This window comes from Pterocles gutturalis, unplaced genomic scaffold, assembly GCF_000699245.1.
Source record: "Pterocles gutturalis isolate BGI_N339 unplaced genomic scaffold, ASM69924v1 scaffold600, whole genome shotgun sequence".
NCBI classification, from domain to species: domain Eukaryota; kingdom Metazoa; phylum Chordata; class Aves; order Pterocliformes; family Pteroclidae; genus Pterocles; species Pterocles gutturalis.
This window is the reverse complement of record NW_010143038.1, coordinates 30,888-46,331: the sequence shown is the minus strand read 5'-3', so window position 1 is coordinate 46,331 and position 15,444 is coordinate 30,888.

Below are 15,444 nucleotides of genomic sequence, written 5' to 3'. Positions count from 1 at the left end.
GCCTGCCTGCCTGAGGGGGCCTTAAAGGGGCGAGTTGCCAGCTGGTGTCTGCTGGGTTACCACCTTCCCCATATCCCAGTACCCGGCTGATGCCATCCTGCATGGGGGCTGAGACCTTGCAGTGCTCATTAGTTATTTCAGCACAACCCGGCGCTTCTCATTGCTTTCCCACCTGGCCCTGACCGCTCCCCTGCCATCCGCCTGCAGGCTGGCCGTGGCCTGCTTAAGCCCCAAATCATGATAATTCCCATTATTAGGAGCATCTCTGGGGGCAGGGGAAGGGACACCACGCCGCTGCTGGTGTCCGCGTGCCCTGGCCTTGCCGGTTTGGAGCTGGGGGTGTGCGGGGGGAGCGCGCTCCGGCGAGTGAGACGGGGAGGCCAGCCGGCGCTCCGGCTGTCAGCTCCGCTCAGCCCGGCTGTCAGGCATGGGGATGCGGAGGGGCCTCATTGCTTTAATTGACACCTTCCCCTTGCATCCCACGCTCGGCCGTCCCAGCCTCATCCTTCCTTTCATCTTCCTTCTCCTCCCCAGGAGGAAGTGGAAGTGGGGTGCAGTCCAGCCCTTTTCCTCACCCCACACCCCTAGAGCCAAGGCTAGGGGAGAAGTGGGGAGACCAAGGACTGGACCCCACTGGGTTCAGGAGCATGGTTGGCATCCCTCGTGTGACAGTTTTGTGTGCGCTGATTTTCCTGAGCATCCCACGAGGATTTCCTTGCCCCTGTGCTTTTCCAAGGCATTGCAGAAATGTCTCGTAGCAGCACTCCTGGGTAATTGCTGCCCATAGAAGGACCAGACCCTGAAGACCCATAGGATTTCTGGTCATGCCTTGCTGTTTTGGAGGCATCTCTGTGTGCTCATCAGCTAGAAGGAGCAAGGGCTGGTTGCTCTGCAGAGCACATTCTGGCCATGCTGCAAGGCCCTGGAAAGCCCAAAGGGGAGGGTGAAAGGTGGGGGCCAGAGGAGCCGGCAGGATGGCTTCATCTTCCCCAGCCATCTCTGATGCAAATCGTACCTGGCACGTCACGGCGTTCTGCTGAAAGCCAGGAGAGCACTGCTTTCTGGGCTAGGAGGGGGGACAGGCGACCATGGGGTGCTGGTGGTTTGGGGCTGATGCCCCTTTCCTGGAGGGGACATCAAAGGTATCTTCTCTCACTCTCCCAAATGAATGGGAAGCAGCAGAGCTTGGGTTTGTTGTCCATCGGGAGCTGCGGGAGCAGACTGACTCAGCCAGAGCAGAGCCAAGGCTTCTTGTAGGAGAGTGCTCTTTAGAAAGGACCATTTTGGAAGATCCCATCTCAAGAGCTCCAGGTGCAATGGGTGTGTTCAGCTCTGGGGAGACTGAGGCACGGAGCACACGGGGCTGGTGCTCAGACCAGCTGTGATGGCAGCCACCACTGCCTGGCGTGTGGCAGTGACTCCTGTCCCATCCTCTCAAATAAAAACTAGCTGCCCCCTCCCCCCCACCCCTTCCCCTGCCTTTCCTTGCTGGGGGTCTCATGAACTATGTCACCTCCAGCGTTCAACCCAGGCGGCCAGCACAGGCAATGGGGAGAGGTGTCCTGTGGACCACGCTGTCTTTTTTTGCTCTCTATTTATTTTAAACTTGGGAGCCCTTTGATGTCTGCCTTTGCAGCTTGTATTCTGCCAGAAGGCTCAGAGCAGCCTGTGTAATTAGCCCAGAAAAGTGCCGCTTTCATGTGGGTCGGGGGGGACCCAAGCGGAGAAGAGATTTTCAAGGGCTTTGTTCTGCTGCGGAGAAATGTTGTTTGGGCTTTGGTGGGTTTTGACAGAGTTCTTCTCGCCCTTCCCTTTTTCTTGTGCAGTGGGGTGGAGCTGGGGTTTTTGGCAGGGAAAGCACACGTGGCAAGCTGCTGCTCTACGGGAAACGGGCCGTTCGGTTCTGGGCTGGGGTTTCGGGTACGTGCAGAAGCGTTTTGCGCTTGAGCAAGGGATCAACCAGACCTGCGCTCCAGCTGGCCCCAGGGAAGAGTCAGACAACCCAGATATTGCGGAATCGCTTCTCCCAAGTTCAGTTTTCTTCCTTATTCGCCCTAGAAAGCATCCGAGGCAGGGCGCTGCTCTCCCAAGCCTCATTGGTCCCTGCCTGCAGGCGTTGCTGTCTGCGCAACTGCTCACCCAGGGGTGTAAAGCAAACCAGTGCAATCCCTCGCTGGCTCTCGAGCCAGTGATTGCCATGGGTGGGTCATGATCAAGGGCAACAGGTCCATATTTACTGTCCAGCCAGAGTGGTGAGAGCCGCCCCAGTTGTGCTGTGCCTCTGGGCAACCTTTCTTGCACCAGGGGTTTGCAAAAGCGTTTTGCTTTGGGTTGCCTCGGCACGACAGGTTGCGGATTCAGCCTTGCCTTTTACCTGCCTTTTCCTCTGCCTGTACAGGGTCTGTGACCCTGGGGGGCTTTCGCAGCAGGGTGGGTACAAGGTGACAAGGTCTCAGCTTCTGCCTGCCTGGCAGGTACTAGCGTCCCTGCCTGGCGGTTATCTACTACTCCGCTTGTCTCGCCAGCACCTGCCTGCAGCACCACTGCCTCTGCTCAGGGCGCTTCCCATGATGCAGAGGCTTTCCAGTGATGCAGATTTCATTCCCAGTTAGTGGGTGTCTTCTCTCACCCTGCCCTCCAGGCACATGGGATGTTTGCTTTCAGTCCATTTGCTTTCCTCCATCTTTTCCGTGTGAGTATGGCACTGCTGACCTCGGTGCACCACTGTGCCCACCAAGCCTTTTAGCTTTGTGCATCATTCTGGGTGGTCCTGGATCAGCACAAGCATGTTCCTGCAGCTACTGCTGCCCTTGAGGTGCTTTTGCGCCTTTCGTGCCTTTTTGGGGGGATGGGCAGATGTGTTGCTTTTCACATCTTTCCTGGGACCCATCCAGGTCCTCCCAGTTGCAGTGGGACCAGCAAAGAGGTGCCAGAGATGCTCCAGCAGGAAAGGTAGAGACGTCCTCCTGCCCTGGGAGGTGGATGCATTGGTGAACTGATTTTCAGGATCCTGGGGACTTGGCTTGGGGACATATCTGTGTCAAGGTGACAGGGGTGGGGGGGTGCTCTCATCTCCCCCATGGGGCAGGATCTCCCCATCCCGAAAGCAGTAAGAGGCACACTTTGGAAACTGAGCAACAAACAGGTTTTATTTTTTCCCCCCACTTTTTCTCCCTTTTGTCTTAGAAAAACCCCCACAACAAGCAACCCCAACCCACCCAATAAACCCCGAACCAACAGGTAATTACATTTCACCCCAAAACAGGGCTGACACGCAGAGCTAGCTGCTGTGGACATGGGCAGAGGTCCTACCTTCTCCCTGTTATTTTTCATCTATCTCCTGCTTAAAGACCTTGTGCCATCTTCCTGCCTAGAAGGGAACCATGGGGCATCTCCAGGGAGCCCCCTCCTCTTCCCGGGTCTGATCCTTCATCTTTCTCTCGGGGGATGAACAACAGAGCCCCCCCGCACACTGGGCATGGTCCCTGGTGCCTGCACGTGCCGTGCGTGTGTACCTATAGGGTGTGGGTTATATATGGGAGCGTATGGTGTTTAGACCACGTTAATGAGCATACAGGAGAGCGGGGAAAACGGATCATTTATGGTTACGATCTGGCTACTGTCAAAATACCGTGTTATTTTGATGGTTGCTTTGTCTTTGCTCTCTGAGCAATATGAAGGTAGTTTCTTAGCAACAAAACTGTGTTCGCAAACAACACTGGTGAAAAAACAACCCCCTAGAAGAAGAGGAGGTGGCCTCAAGAGCACTGCTCCCGCGCGTCCCCTGGCCACACCGTGTCTGTAAATTAAATGGAGAACATCTTACCGGATGGCAAGTGCTTGCCCATGGTCGTGGGGCTGTACAAGTGCTGCTGTGCTCCCCCTGGGGTGGCTTGCTTGGGATATGATCAGTCCCTTTCACAGATGGGTAAACTGAGGCAGCCCGGGAGGGACAAGTGTCATGGGGTGGCCTTTAGGTGACATGGGAGGGTTTGAGCATCTGCCGAGTGACGTAGTGGCTGCGGATCCCTCGTGGCCAAGGTCGCCTCCAGGGTCTCGTCCCTGCGTCTCAGATGGATCCCAGCAGGAGGACGGGAGGGAGCTGCCTGCAAATTATTTTGGCAGTGGTTCTGCCGTGCAATTTGGAGCGTCTCTCCTTTGAAGGCGGTGCTGGGCCTGGTGTCTGCACTGACGTTGGAGTCCATGAGAGCAAGCAGTTCCTCCAGCCAAGTATCTGCCAGGCTGTGTCGGGAGAACTTTTATCATTTCTGTCACAGACATCACAACTCGCTTGTCTTACCATACATCTTCCTAAATGTGACAGAATATTCAGCTGTTATTAATTGAATACTCTCTAATTTAACTGCTTAGCAGGAGGGAGAGCGACTGGTTTGTCTCAGCACAGAGAGCTGCTGTCAGGCACGCAGGAGGTTTTGGGGTGTGGAGAGGTGATTTGGGGAGTAAGATGGGGCTTTTGGACTTGTTAGTATGGCCCCCCACCCACCTCGTGGGCCTGATCCTCATCCTTCCAGGGAAGGGCTCCAGCATCTGTTGTGGTTCCTGGTCCCAGGACACATGGCCAAGCCCAGGCTAGAGATGCTGAGGACGTCGCTGCCTCTCCATCCCATCCTGGTGCTACCGTCCAGGGATGGAGGGGAAGGGATGCCCTGGGAGCATGGCCAGGGGCTGGTGGTGCTCCCGGTGTGCCTGGGAGGGAAGAGTGGTTTGGATTGGCTTGTCCCAACCTCCATTCAGGCGTGTGGAGGCACCTGCAGTGAGTAAATCCATTCTTCTCTGCTGAGCTGCTGGAAGCAGAGCTCAGCCCTTTCGGTGGGCTCCTCCCTGGAATGGCTGTGACCATTGTGGTCTGGCCACCGTCCCCTCGGTCCACAGCGGATCCCAGTTATGCCTTCTTGTCCACCTCCTCCTCCTTAACATCCACTCGCAGAAGCTCCGGAGATGTCCCATGTGCAGACCAGTTGCTATAGTGTTGTTGAGAAGCTCAGCTCCTTCAGAGGACACGGGAAGCAGCCCTCCTTGTTGTCACCCGGGTGGCGGGCAGGTAGGGGACTGTCCCCTCCAGCCACCCCAGCCTCATGCCCGCTTGCACACGCGTGTGCCCGTGTCTTTTTGCCACTCACCCAGAAAGTTCAAACCCAGAGTCAAGTTTATTGTTTCTATCTCGTTTATTTTAAGTATAGTTTTACACTTTATTATATGCTGTGACATCTTAAATGGAGCCTGTCACTCCATCTTGACTACTGCTAGGGGCTACAGCCACTTACTGTGTCAGGCTTTTCGGCAGCCCTGATTAACGGTATCAAAACGAATGGATCCCAGCACAGGCACAAGCAGGAAAATCAAGGGGCGATTTGCATATTCAGATTGTGCACGGCATCGAAAGGCTACGGCTTGGGCAAGTATTGCACTGGCACACCCCATGGATGCACATACGTGCTGCCGTGCATCCCTGTGTATGGGACCTGTGTGTGCTGGGAAGGTTTGCACACACCTATATATATTTATTTAGTATCTTTAGCCAAAAGGAAAAAGTCTTGCCCTTTTTTCCCTGAGTTTTTTCATCTCCCCAGACAATATATCAATTAGGATAGCTAAATGGAATAATTTATTTTTTTTCTCTCATGAGCCTGTTGGGATGTGTTGCAGAATTACGCATGCAAATGCTTTCTTTTTTTTTTTTTTCCCTGAAAGTAACATTTTGTTAGGTTAATTCATGCACTGGAGAAACAAACTTTCTGTTCTTCCAGTCCAATCTCCAAATCTCCACTTACAAGTCAGGTTTTTGTAACCCTGTCATTAAAATGCGAGGTAGCCTACAGTAATTTGAATATTTCATTCTGCCGGCTGCTAATGCACTCTGCATTACAGATGGTACTTGCTCCATCCTTCTGGACTGGGTTCAATTATAAATGAAAGTAGGGAGCTGAGATTTGTCTTTTTGTCTCTGCTTAGTTGGAATAACACAATAAAGCTTGATGGGTAGGAATTCCTCAAGCTGCCTCCTCTTTGCCTGCGACGTCTCCCGTGTAGCTCTCTCCTCTCAATAGCGGATCCCGCTTGCCTTTCAAGTTGATCCCAGAGTATTTGGGTTGGCAATGGCGGGCTTTTTCACAAGTCATTTTTGGCTCCGATGCCTTGTATCCCCTTTCTGGAAGCGGCCGGTTCAGTCTTCCTCTTTCGGTTTATTTGTCAGCCTCTGCATCACCTTTTGCATCCCGGGCAGGGAGCGGTGGTAGGAGAAACCTGCTTGGGGCTGGGGAAGGAGGGTGGTGCGTGGCTTTCGTGGTGATGGGGATACTTCTGGAATGGTGGGGACATCTTCCCCTCCCAGTGTGTCCCTTTCTAAAGCGGGACAGGGACAACAACCTGATCCTCAGCTGGAGAGAAGCGATGGGGATGCAGAGCAGCCATCCTCCATCCCAGGGCTGCTGCCGTGGGCTCTTCCAAAGCCCCTGGGAATAACAGGGCCCCGGAGAGACAAAGAAAACATTGCCTCTGCTTTGTGATTAACAAAAAGGGGGGTCGCAAACCTATAGCCCAGCTGCACGGGGGCTCTATATTACATACAGATGCCTTTTGCGAGCTCCTTCTATGTCTCCGGCCGGTAAAAGCAATATTGCTGAGGGAGTCGGAGGAGGTGAGGGCAGGGCTTTCAATTTGGTTTTACATTTACAAGGACCAGATGGCCTCGCTGGAGATGATCTTTGATCTGGGACGCAGCCGGAGTCGGGTGAAGATTTTTTTTTTTTTTTGCTCCGTTTTTAATCTCCTCTCTGTTTATGGTGGGGGGCCTCTCTCGCAAGAGCAGGGGGGAGCTGTGTGTCCGTCCGTCTGGCCAGCATGCCATGGGGCTGGGTGTCAGCCCCTCGCTGCCTGAGGGTGTTGCCAAACCATGCGGGCAGCTGGGCTTGGTGGTAAAAACCCTGAGCGGGGTTGTCCGGGGTCCAAGGCAGAGCCAGATCCCGTTACACCACTGCCTCGCAGCACAGAAATCTGCGTCAACGACCTCTTGCATGGAATATAATTAAACACACACAGGCTCCTTGAAACAGAAATGCCTCTAATGGATCCTTTTTAATTATTTTTCCCTCTTTTCTCTGGTGTCTTGCACCCTTCCAGCAGCATGGAGGTGTAGGGGCTCTCTCCTCCCCTCTCGCCTTGCCGGTTTGGGGTTTCTTTCTTCCCCGCACATGTTTTGAATGGAGCGGGAGTGAAGGCAGCCGATCCAATTTCACAAGCGCTTGGACTCTTGCAGCACTCTCCCTCCTGTCCAAACAGATCGTTTACAGAAGGGGCCTCTATTTAAAGAAGGGACTGAACGTTCAGAGCTGTTTTCTGGCCTTAAAACGCTGCCGACCGGCTGTTGCCTTTCAAAGAGTCGGGCTTTGTCAGACACGCTCAAAGACCGGGTTTGACGCCGGGCTCGTCAGGTTGGCATGGTGGCATGAGGGAATGAGCGTCATGCAAAGAATGTGCTCATTTATTTGGCTGAGATCATTGAATCCCAGTAAAACTGGGTTCAAGATAGCATGTCCTAGCCTTGGGAGCTTGACGGACCATCTAGGCTTGGGCAAACTGGACCTCTGTGGTGCTGTGGGTGGGACAAGCTTGGAAACCAAGCAAATGGAAGAGGAATGCTTAGCTAGACTTTGGTGTGATCCATGGAAAGCATAGAAAGACCTTCTGTGTAAGGCAGGTCTGCAAGGACTTAGAGGAACTGGAGAGCTGTGGTGCTTCAGAAACACATGGGCTGACACATGTATCAACTCAAGGGAGGCTGGCTCTGGTCCTGTCATCTACGCGACATCTGTAGCACTGTGAAGTGGCCTGATACTGTCCCAGTACAGGCCACCACCCGAAGTAGGTGCCCGAAGTTGTCTATTGGCTGATGGTGGCTATGCTACAGGAGTTGGGGTAGGATTTCCGATACCTTTGGTTGCGGTTGCTTCTTGTGCTTTGGATTTGAGCTATCCTCATAGGCATATAACTTACTTTCAGTTCAGATTTTTCATGGAGAAGGCTTTGAATCACCTGGTTCCACGGCTGGGGGAGAGGTGGACATGGGGAGGAATGGTTTCTAATGCATATGGAACGGAAAACCCCTGTCTCTTGGGGAAGAGTGGTGTCCATCCTCTACGAGGCAGAGACCCTGGGCCTGTGGCTGGCCCTCAGAGAAGACGGTCGCTGATGGTAGACACTTTGGATCCACTTACCCCTAGCAGTGGCTGCAGTCTCCCCTTTGCCAGGGCAGTAGATTTCATACTGCAAAACCTATACCTGAAGTTTGGGTGGAGAATCCTTGCTTAATAGTTGTTTCTTCTCTTGCTTTCCTCTTGTCTGCTTGTACCAAAAAAAGGATGTACTGTTCCTGCAGGCACCTTCTCCACGCGCTGAGGGATGAGGCTGCCTTCGAGTAAGCAGGAGTGACAAGGGCCATGCTCAGCTCTTGGCTCGCGTCAGAAGGTCACTGCTGGAAATGGGAACGTGGTTCTGGGCAGAGACCGTGCCAGTAAGCAGGAGATGGGGAGGTCCCTTGGCAGTGGAGGGAGAGGAGATGGCCCCAGGGCGCTCTGCAGTGGGAGACAGTTATGTGTCTGTCCCCAGCTTTTGGTCAAGATCTGCTGTGGTTCTGCACTGCCTGCTTTGTGAGAGAGAAAGGGAGGGGAAAACAGTGTATTTCCTGTGACGACTTGGCTCCGAGACCTGGAAAATCTCACTTACATTGCACAGAATCCCGAATCTAGCCCACGGCAAGGCCATCAGCTTGGCAACAGCGCAGAAGTGCTCTGGGCTGTGTGATGGGCAGCGGGTACCCTCAAATTATTTCCCAAACCCAAGACTTGAATGGGACATTGCCATCTAACGAGCTCCAAGCTAGCTTTCCTTGGATGGAGTCTCACAGGTCATCTTTTTTGCAGGATGGCAGGAGAAGGGAATCTGAAAGGCAGCTTTTCAGCTTGGGCTCTTGCCGATCTTTTCACCGATGACTTTCCTGCCCTGGCTGCTTTGTGCACGGAGCAGCCGTTTGCAGGCACTGCATGTCCGGGGGAGATGACCTTTCCGAGAGGGGAGCAGGCTGGAAAGGCAGCTTCCTTCTGGGGAAAACCCTCTCTTTGTTTGTTCTCAGGTTTCAGGGCTTGGCCTGGGGTGATTGAAATGGGACCCTTGTCCTCTGAGGGGCTCTGGAGGCCCGGCTTCTCATTATCAGATTCAGCTCATTCAAAGGACCCATTTCTTTTCAGCAAGGAGAATTCATATGCAAAGCACCTCGCTGGAGCAGGAGGCAGATCCCAGCCCAACTGGAGCTCAGAGGCTGTTTTTTTTATGGCTGGACCTGTCCTGGGAGCAATCACAGCTTTTGTTTGCTGATTTGTTCCTGCAGGGCTTAGGGAGCCCCAAGTCCACTCCATGCTCCGGGCTGGGACCAGTCTCCAAGCCTGACCAGCACCAGGTCTGAGCCATCTCCTGGGGTGGGGACAATGGCTTGCTCTGTCCATCAGTGACAATTTGCTCTCTTTGTGCTGCAGAGGGGACTCTGGACCATTAAACTCCAGCGGCAGAAGGTGAAGTCCCAGCGTAGCAGGTGCTGCTGTTGGAGGGACCAAGGCAGAGCCCTGTGTGTAACCGCCCGGTCTTATCGCATCTTCCTTTGCCCCATATCGCAATCTAGAGTTGGAAAAAATCCCAGACACGCTCCAAGAGGTGTGGGAAGGGACACATGTGTGTGTTTGTTTTATCCTCCTCCCCTCCACTACCTGTAATGCCAGTTTACTATCCCAGCCACTCACTTTTCTCCGCAGTAGATGCTGCTCCCCTGAGCCAGGCTGGTCCGTGGTCGATTAGCAGGGTTACATCTTCTGCTCAAATCTAGCCGAGCAGCACAGAATCTCACCCTGCTTCCCTTTATCTCCTCCAGCTACTGCTCCGAGTGGGTACAGGTTGGTCCCAGTCCCTGTCCTCCTGCCCATGGCAGGCACTGGAGTGGGATGGAGGAGGGTGGGATAGAAGGTGGGTGGCCACGGACAATCTTTCCCTTACGATGTGGCCATGTGGCTGGAGAATTTGGGACATGCTGGGTTTGCCTATCCCTGAGGGATTGATCACGCTTCAGAGCTGTAACTGGAGCCTGCTAATCCTACCCTGCTTAGGAAGGGGAAAACTGCTTTGTGAGATAAACTGGGCGAGGGATTGCTCCAGCATCACTCCCCAGCCTCAGCCTGCTTGGTGGCCAGACGAGGAGCCTGGCCTGGGGATGTGTGGGGTGCTCAGGATGGGGAGGCGACCTGTGCACAGCCAAAACTGATCCATGCTCTTCCAAGGGAAAAGTGCCAATAAGACAAGGTTGACCCCTCTGCACCCAAAGTTTGGCTCTGGGGTGATGGGTTGTTTGCAGAGTGTTATTGGGGAAGATGAAGTTGATTTGCTTAATTAGGTGGAGTTCTGAAGGTTTGCTGCTCTGGAGGATGTGACAAAAGGTGAGCCTGAGGCTGCTGTCACTGTGTGGGGAGGAGGTGGTTTGTCCACCGATGGGGCGATTGGCTTCAGTTGGCTTGTTTTTAATGTCTGCAAGCACTTCCAGCCTGCTTTCTGCCACCAAACCGCCTCTGTTCAGCGATCTGCTCGTGGTGCAAGAGGTTCAAATGGTGCTGGCCACCTCCAAACTTTTTCCTCATCCATGTGGTTACCACTGGCAATTCTGCTGCCAAAGCTGATGGGAGCTGAGTGCCAGCCTGCGGTGAAGCATCTATGAGTAGAGATGGCTTGTGGTGTCAGGACTTGTAAAGAGAAAAATAGAAAATATTTGAATTTGATTTGCGATGCTTCGTTCGACCACAGCATAGCAATAGCTGGGCATGTGGGGACGGGGTCAAAAGTTTCCAGCTCAGTTACTAGCTGTGAGACAAACTGGTCGGCTAGGGAAGGGCTGGAAAGACGAGCTCATCTGTGTTCATTCAGCTTCCCAGGAAGTCACATTTCTCAGGGAATCTGGTTTCTAGTAATCGCTGCAACATTGTGCCTTATTTTTATGGAAAGGGCTATTTTAGATAGTTTTCCAGTTTGGGGAGGAATTTTTTTTTTTTCTCCCAATGTGTAAGTGATAATTTTCCAGACCTTTTGAGCATTTTGCTGACAGATCCTCGCTTGCTATGGCAACCCACTTGGCATTTGGGATGAGGTTAGGAGAAAACTGGTGCAGCCTCTTTGCCAGCGCTATGAAATACGTGTCTCTCTTCTGCAGCTTCCGTGGCACGTGTGAGCTGCATCCTCCTGAAGTGATGGAGAGCTGCTGCAGGGAGCTGATAAACTTTTTGGCATGTGATAAATTCCTTTCTCCCATTTCCCACACCCCAAAATTATGGTTTGAGGGTAATTCAGGCTTTTTTTTTTTTTTAATTTGGGTTGGATTTGGCAAATCGTTTGGACTCTGCCACCCCAGCAAGATGGGAAGTTGCGTTTTTTTTAAAGCAGTTTGGTTGTTTTGAAATTGACCCAAATTTTTATTAAAAAAAAAAAAAAAAAAGAAAAGAAAAGAGGGAGGGGGAAAACAATAACATGAAATGGAAGGAGAAGACTTCATTTTTGATTCGGGAAACGTTTTTGACTGATCTGAATTTGGGTAGTGTCTGAGATGGGTTTGTGTTACTTTTTGGGTACAAGCCTCTCTCTTGATTTGTTGCTCGGATTTTTGGTTTGGTTTATGGCTTTAAAATGTGAAACTTGGTGACAGAAACGGCCCATCCGTTTCACAATGTTCCTCCTTTTTCTGAGAAATAAATAAATAAGTAGATACACAAAAAAGCCCTTTTGCCAGCTGAAATTTTCCATGCCTCATCTCACGGCAGCCTGTTTTGGAAAATCTGAGCAAAAATCTGTTCAGCCATTTGTAAGTTTTGGAAAGGTTGGAGCGAGGAGAGGAACTTTTATGTCAGTTTTAAGGAAAAAAAAGCCCTAACTTCTCTTCATTCCTGCTTTTTTGCTTCCTGGAAAGGTGTGTGTTGGTGTACTTGGAAATTCCAGCTTCCATTTCTGTTGGAAATAGGTATTTGTGTTTTGATGTTGATTTTCACAGTGATTTTATGTAAACGTGGTGAATATATCCAACCAAGGCTTAAAACTGCTGTGATTACTTAGCATTGAAGTATTCCACCTTGGTTTCTGAGATGGTTGATAACCATATAACATGGACACCATAGGCTTTGCCAACAAGACATTTACGTTGCAGTCTGTCAACATGGACACTTGAATGGACGGTGTGAAGAAGCAACCGTGCTGGAGGTCCTTTAGAATCCTCCACAAAGCTCTGTGAGAGTTCATGTCTTCCTTCTGAACACGGGGTCTTGAACATGACTGTTTAAAGAGAAATCCAAGTCACTGGCTTTTCCTTTTGTCTGGGGTTTGCTCCTGCATTTGGATGCAGAAGAAAGTAAAGTGAAAATATACTTGCATAGAAAAAAAACCCAGGAGTTTAGGTAGGTGCATGGGGTCTGGGGGTTTTTCTGCACAAGCAAAGTTTGGGAAGAGGATCTCAAGCCCATGCCATCATGGATCAGCCAAGAAATCCAACCCCAGCTCTCCTGACTTGGTTGTGACTACGCGTTTGGGTACAAGGACGATGCAGACAGACAGCTGCAAGCCACTTAATGCGTAACTGTCCATAAATGTGAGGCAGATGGGAGTATTTCTGTACCAGCTTCAGTGCTGTTGATCTTCAGCATTCACAAATGTAGACTCAGGCTCCAGGGAATATTGAGATTGGCTTAAAATAACGTGATTAGTTACCGGTTTTGTTAGCAGGGGCATTTGCTGGCATCATGTCTCTCTCTCTGCTTGCTAGCTGTTGTTTTAGACCTGGAGGTGTAAAAACATGTTTTAAGAAAACCGATGAGCTCGTGTGACTCCTGAAAGCTGGGTCTCCACAAGCCCAAGCGAATATTGCGTATGGCAGTTAAATTGCCAAAGGCTGGAAGAGGGCTGATGTTCAGTGTGTGTTTCAGAGCCCGGCTGCACGCGTCTGTGCAGGAGTTCTGGGCTTCCCAAGAAGGAGCTGCCGCGCCTTTGTTGTCCGTAGGGCAGGGACACCCGCCCATCCAGGAAAGGATTTGGGGATCCTTGTTCATCCGATGCGCGGGTGAGGTGTCTGTGCTTTGGTGGCAGATGGGTGCCGTGGTGGGGAAGGAGGCATCTTGCCCTGCTTGTGGCTGTGCAGGAGGGCAGCGAGAGCAGCCAGCAGTGCTCCACCGGCAGCATTGCTGCTCCGAGCATCTCTGTTTCCCCATGGGAAAATCACACCAAAAGGCAGCTCCCAGCCCAGTGGCCGTGGCAGAGGAGTCATCCGTCTCTTTAGAAACTCTGCTGTTGGGTGGGTTGTCCCCCCCACCAGTACATCTTAGACACAGTGGAGGCAGGAAAGCAAACCCTTCTGAAAATCACAACCTAATTACTCCCATCTGCTCCGGCACTGCTTCCCATTTCTGCCTGCCAGGATGCTTGTCTCCAATGCTAAGTAGCACATTATTTTCGATAAGTTGCAATCATTTACTTGAAATCTCCTTCTCCTTTAAAATGTCCCCCTGGAAAGGCAATTCAGCAAGTTGGGAAGAGGCAGAAACAACCACAAGAAAGCTCGGGCGGGAGGGCAGCGCTCCTCCCGTACTCACGAAAACCATGCGGCAGGTTTCTTTTTAGGGTGGGTTTGTTTAAACCTTCAGCCGCTGGGACCAGCACTTGGCTGGTGGTGCCAGCTCGTGTGGTGGGATGGGGTCTTAACCAGGTGGTCACAGCGAATTTCGCAGGACAACCGTTTTGACCACTGAGTTGAGGAACGCTGGTCCGGTGCAGCAAAGCCCTCACGAGTGGCCACACCAGCTCTGAGGACCTCTTCTTTGATCATCACCGTAACCTGGGTTGGCTTTGTGTCGGTCACTGTGTCTTCTTCCTCCAAGGTGTTCCCATTGCATCCCTGGAGGGGCTGTTCCCAACTGCTCCACCTTGCCTTGGCTTCTTCTGGTGTCTTCTGCTTGGTCTTTGGCTTCCACCCCAGAAGTCCTGGCTGTACCTAACTGGGGACGAGCACACGCCTAAGGGGAGACACAAGGATGAGAAAGAATGGGGAGTGCTGTACCACCACAGCCTACCCTTGTGATGAGTGGGTATATCCCATGCTGGGAGTCTGGCCGGGACAGTCGCCTGCTTCCCACATCTCCTCAGCTTGAGGACACTGACCGCAGTGGGATAAATTGCCCTTTCTAGAAGGCAGGTAGAGCTCGGAGGTTTGAGCATCCTTTTCTGCTGTCACTGGTGAGCCATAGTCTCCTGCTAAGCTGCTGCCATCACCCCTGTCATGTCTGATTGCCTTCATGATGTTGTACTGCCTGTGTTCCCTGCGCACCTCTGATCTGGAGGGTTTGGAAGGGGTGGAGAGCAAAGAGTTGCTAAGCTGAAGCATTTTGGGGTGGCCTTGGAGTAGAGATGTGGCTGTGTGTTCAGCTCCTGTGCTGAGCTCAGGTCCCTTTAGAAAAATGCTCCCAGGGAAATGGAGTAAATAAGGGAGGGAATGGTGGCATGGAGGACCGTGGCACCCACCTTTGTGGATTTCTTGGGTGTCTTTACAGCCCCAGGCCATCTCCAGGGTGCAGTCCATCTTGAGGGCATACACCAGCCCCATGCGTGGTGAGGACTGTTTCTCCTGCCCTGTGCCCCCACCCTGTCTGTACGTCAGGCTGTGTGACTGTCCTGTGGGGACACAGACATGTATGGGGTGCTGGCTGCCCATCTCACATGAGCATGGAGCTGGCTGCTCTGCAGGTACTCCTCGGAGATGCCCAGGTTGGTGGAAAACATCTTGGAGCATCCGAAAGCTTTGGCGACTTGATGCACTTTCCATCCCACATCCCTGAACCGCAGGGCAGGCAAGGAGCCAGGGAGCTATTTTTGACTTTATCTCCTCACTTGATTCTCCGAGGCCAGTCCTGCCACCACCTCCCAGTGTCCTGCACCACAGCCACATCACCGAGCCAGCCCGGGACTGGGATGATGTTCTCTGCACACCCTGGCTATGATACCTTCCTTGAGAGGGAGAAGGAGCGAGTGTGTGAGCTGGGCGCCATTTCCCAGCTGCCAGGTCTCCATGACCCTGATGGCGTCTGTTACCGACCCGCAGGCTGGTGGCTCAGCGGTCCCCAGCTGCTACCGCTCCTGGTGACGGTGACCCTGCGTTGGCCGTGCTCCTCCGTTCCCCTCCACGGTCAGCAGGGCAGCATTTCGCAGTGGTGCAGGCGGGAACAAGGCGCGTGGCTTGGCTTTACTTTAAAAATACCTCTATGTATATATATATTTGCATGTGTGTGGGTATATATTTATATATAAAAATGCGTTTTGAGGCAGCGGGGGACCGCGGCGAGGGCTGAGCACCCTCTAGCGGCA